Genomic DNA, 4,579 nt, shown 5'->3' with positions numbered 1-4,579 from the left:
TTGTTGGTGGTGGGATTGGATTTGTTCACCCATTTCGTGGAGTCAAGTAGGTATTCACTACACCATATCCTGGATTTTGCAACATTTCAATTTCGGGGATTGCAACGGATATTGGCGTTGCAACATGGAGCAACGCCAATATCCGTTGCACACCTGGAAATACGTTGCGCAAAATAAATAGCATTAAAAAATAAATTGTTAGAGCAACGGATTTGGAATTATCAAAACGTTGGGCTTTAACGGCATTCACGTAATATCAGGCATTTTCATGATTTTTAGTAATCTGGTCTTTTTAGTCTTCATATTTTTTGTTTTTATTTTTCTTTTACACATTTATTTTCAGAATTTTTTTCGCTTCCTCTCTATTTCTTTTCCAGATCTTTTTTCACCCCCCCTGTCTTTCTTCCCCAGATCGAAAATCTCAAAACCTAGAGATTTCTTTTATTTCCGAGAAATCTCAGGAATCAAAAACTTCACTCGTAATCAAAACCCATAGATCCAAATCAAACCCAGAAATATCGATGTAAAACCTGGAAAATCAATTTTGTTCTTGAAATCTAAAATCGATTCGTTTGATAGTTGATTGCTTTATTGATTTTCAAGAGGTATAAAGCATTATTTACTACTGCTTTTGTTTGATTTTGATTTTTTTTGGTGATACTTTAATCTAGTGTTTGACCTAACTCTGATGTTGGAGTCTTATTGCATGTATATGTTATGATGATTTTCTTTTGTATTATGTAATTTTAAAGTAAGGGGTGTGTTTTGATTTCAATTTTGATTTTGTTTTGGTAATTTAGGTTATTTTCAGTTTATTGTATAGATTCTGGTGACTTCAATTTAATGTTAAAAGTCCTTCAAAAGTGAATGATTTGCATACTGAGTTGGGTTTATGGATTTGAGGTGGTTTTCATGTTTATTTGCCTTCAGATCTTCAAATATTGATATTTATTTAGTAATTTAGACATGGTTTTCATGTCTATGCTTGCTGTCAACTTCTTAATTATCATGATTGATAATACTAGAGTTTAGAGGTTTGGTTTGTTACTCATGGATTTCCTTAAGTCCTTCAAAGATATGAAGAAGCCAAGAAGCCAAAGCAAGTGGTAGTCATAATTATGAAAGAGAACTGGAGGATGTCATAGATAGGCGTATTGTTGAGTGTGATCGGAAAATTACAAGACCTCTTAAGCGCTTGGGGGAAGATGATTCTAAAGCTGCTATTGTCATCTCCATGTCTGAGGTTACCCAGGTAAACACCTCTAGATCACTAAGGACATACATATCCATCTTCTCTTGTACATTGGCTAATTTTTCTGATACAATTTTTTGTTTCCTTCCAACATATTACAGTCACCTGAGGTGCTTGAGTTATCAAAAAAAAATTGCAGAGAAGTTAAAAGAAATTGATAATTGCTCATTTATGCTCAAACAGTATAAACATGAAAGTTCCCGCGATTTACACTGGCTAGTTACAATTATCACCTAGATCCTTTTTGTTTATACTCATTTTCTTTAAGGAGTTCTTAAGTTTTGTCACACATTCATTTTTGGTCTTAATCCAATATAAAAAGGGTATTTGAGTAACATGGGGTTGGATTTTTCTTATTGATTCTTATAGCACATTACATTGTTTTCCTACTTGACCACTCTCGGCATTGCATTGAACTTGTGAATGGAGATTTTCTTTTTCTATACGTGAAAACTAACTAAATGCTTAGAGTTCTTGTCATATTCTTATCAAATGAGATCTTTATCATTATTCTGTTTTTTTCATCGTCAGTAACATCATCCCTCTCCACTTTGGCTAGTGATTTCGCTCCCTGTTTTAAAAATGAATGCATTTAATCTTGGTATATCGATTGTACTTCCACTTTGGTATTTTTTCTTATGGAGCAGGAATTTGTGTAAGTTGCGGCATCGTTGCCTTTCACTTTTGTGAAATTGCTGTGGTTTAGAAATGTTGTTTTACGTGAGAGTTCGCTTGAGATGGCTGCCAGTAAGAACTAGAAAGCTCTACTGTAGGAACATCGGGCCTAAGTGGCACCCCACCACCTTGGTGGCTACCCGGAAGATCGTTGCGGCAACGATGGCTGGTAACCAGAACTACCCTGAAGGTGGCTACGGCCATGAGAATAGTAGAGTGACTTATTTGCGGCTCCAAATATTTTTATGATATATATTTGCTAAGATTTACATTTCTGCATTTTTTTTAATTTAGCTCTTGTCTATTTTTTCATGTATAGCACTGGCATTACGTTTTCTGTTGTTATACCCTCTTCTGGGCATTCGCTCACTCCCTTTGTTTTGTTTTCCCCCTCAGAGTATGAAGAGAAGTTGCAGCAGTAAGCCGCGCAGAGCTTACGGAAAGCTCTTAGCGCCTGAAAGTTAGTATCTTGTAAGCTTATGATATTGTATATCACAGGGGTATCTGGGTAATTAGTTTTTGCTTTAGTCCCATGTTCTTTTGGATTTATTTTGCTGTTGGGATGTCGTGCATGCTCTATGTATTTTGTAAATGAAACTTGGTGGTGCAATGAAGGAAAGGTCTGACCTTTAGGTGTCTAAAGAACCGGATACATGACTCATTTTGCTAACAAATCTAAGACTGCACATGTTCTGTTTATATGTTACTACATCTTTAGATTTTCTTTCATTAAGTAATTGCTAGTTTAATTAAGGTAAAACTAGTAGGTGACACTAAGTGTTGATATTCTAATGTTTAAAACTATGAAACTCTCATTTTGCTGTGTAAAGATTATGGTACAAGGATGTATATACATTTCTCCACTATGTTAATATCTTTGTTTTTCTTTGTTTTCTTTTTCTAAGATTTTGATTTAACTGCCTCTTAATAACTATGCTCTCAACTGTGAGATTTTGATGAGTATCTTGTATCCTTTGTTGTTTTTTTTGAATTCTGAAATAGGCGTTTATTATATTTTTACAGTTTTCATTTGTTTTTCATTTTCGAGTGGCGTGACCGGCGTTTGGACTTGCTGGACGGGTTGAAATTCAACCCGTTAGCGGGAAACTTCACCGGTCCATTACATTGTAAGTCAAGTTTCTGGAGCTTGCTCTCACATTTGTGTTTCGTATTGATATATTGTAAACAGGCAATGCTTCTTATCGATTAACTTGTCTATGTTCATGAGTCGTAGTCCATATAGAAGCAGGAGTCCTGTATATCGACGTCATAGGAGCTTGAGCAGGGATTGTGAGATTCAAACTAATGGCGTGGGTTCTAAAACAAATCGTGATGATTATCCATCTCAAAGGTTGGTCCTTTTATGTTGTTCACAATAATCTCCTGACAGGTCGTGATGTGTTTTTGTTTTTTTCTAAAATTCCATTCGCTAATTAATCGTATCATCGATGGTCAGGATTCGTGGGAGAAGGTCACCAGTTCGGCATACCCCTGAGAGGGAGGAGGTCAAATTTCCTGATCAGAAGCACAAGGCATTGTATCCTGTGTGACGTAGACCACAAGATTCTTTGAGGTCACCACAGCAGGAACTAAGAAAGCAAAGTGGTGGTCATCACTAGGTACCTGTTCGGTTGCATTCACCATAAAAATCTCCAAGTAGGTCGGAGTCCGCACCACCTTTGAGGAAAGTGATTTCTGGGGATGGCAAGAGGTCTTTGCTTCACATCCGATAGATTTTTATTCTTCATTTAATTCTGTAAATCAGCTTACAAATTTGCTTAATTATTTTTGAATGACCTTTAGTCCACAGAGAGTCCTCTACGGGGAACACGAGAACAGAGAAATTGTGCTGAAAGTGCAAGTCCTGTGAGGCAGATAAGAGATCACGGTGCTCGTCTCCGTGGTAGTCCAGAAACTAGTGGGGACGAAAATGTTATTCGTGCCAGGTTCAATTTGTTTAGCGTTTCTCTTTCGTTTTTTATTTTTCTCGTTTTCCTGTTTTATTTCTTTGCATTTATTTACTGATGATGTCATTGTATTGTTTTAGGAGGCATGCACGTCTTTCTCCTCGAAAGAGAACCAGTCTAGTTACCTATGGGGTACCCTGTTTTACAACCACCACCAATGTCAGTGGCAGGTCAGTCACATCTCCATGCCATGAATTCTGGTCTTTCTAGATGTCAAGTGGTAAATGGAGTCTCTGCAACTAGAAATCTTCACCCTGTTCGAGTAATCTCGGGAAATGAGTAAGAACTTAGTCACTTATTCTCTCATGTATTATCTGTTACATGTACTTTTTTTTAACTTCGGTTCTAGATTTCGTATTTGTAAACTAAGATTCAGTTGTGAAGCAGACCTGCTGAAACACCTTGTTTACTACAATGTTTAATGGTTAAGTAGACACAATCTTCTTAATTCACAGCTAATTTTGATATCAGGCAAGATTATTATATTAATGCAAGTCGTAAACCCATGCTTTGCTATGTTGATTCTATACCTAGTCTCATAATAATGGTTGAATACAGGAATTTAAAATATACAGTTTTTAATTATTTATTAAACTTTTTTTGGTTCTCATTATCTATCTTGATGAATTGTGATGACCAACCATATGTTCATATGAAAAATTGGGTCTTCTAGTTGCTATACAAT

At 36.0% G+C, this 4,579-nt stretch overlaps 1 long non-coding RNA gene across 1 annotated transcript; it reads left to right on the top strand.

The window, feature by feature from the left end:
• Window positions 1-2,961: 2,961 nt before the first annotated feature.
• Window positions 2,962-4,269, top strand: LOC113273906. Its single transcript, XR_003322663.1, has 5 exons — window positions 2,962-3,054; window positions 3,162-3,278; window positions 3,384-3,638; window positions 3,731-3,873; window positions 3,975-4,269. It is a non-coding gene; the product is annotated as an uncharacterized LOC113273906 (long non-coding RNA).
• The last annotated feature ends 310 nt before the right edge of the window (window positions 4,270-4,579 follow it).

This window comes from Papaver somniferum, chromosome 4 (assembly GCF_003573695.1).
Source record: "Papaver somniferum cultivar HN1 chromosome 4, ASM357369v1, whole genome shotgun sequence".
Taxonomy (NCBI): Eukaryota; Viridiplantae; Streptophyta; class Magnoliopsida; order Ranunculales; family Papaveraceae; genus Papaver; species Papaver somniferum.
This window is presented reverse-complemented; position numbering and strand designations above follow the sequence as displayed.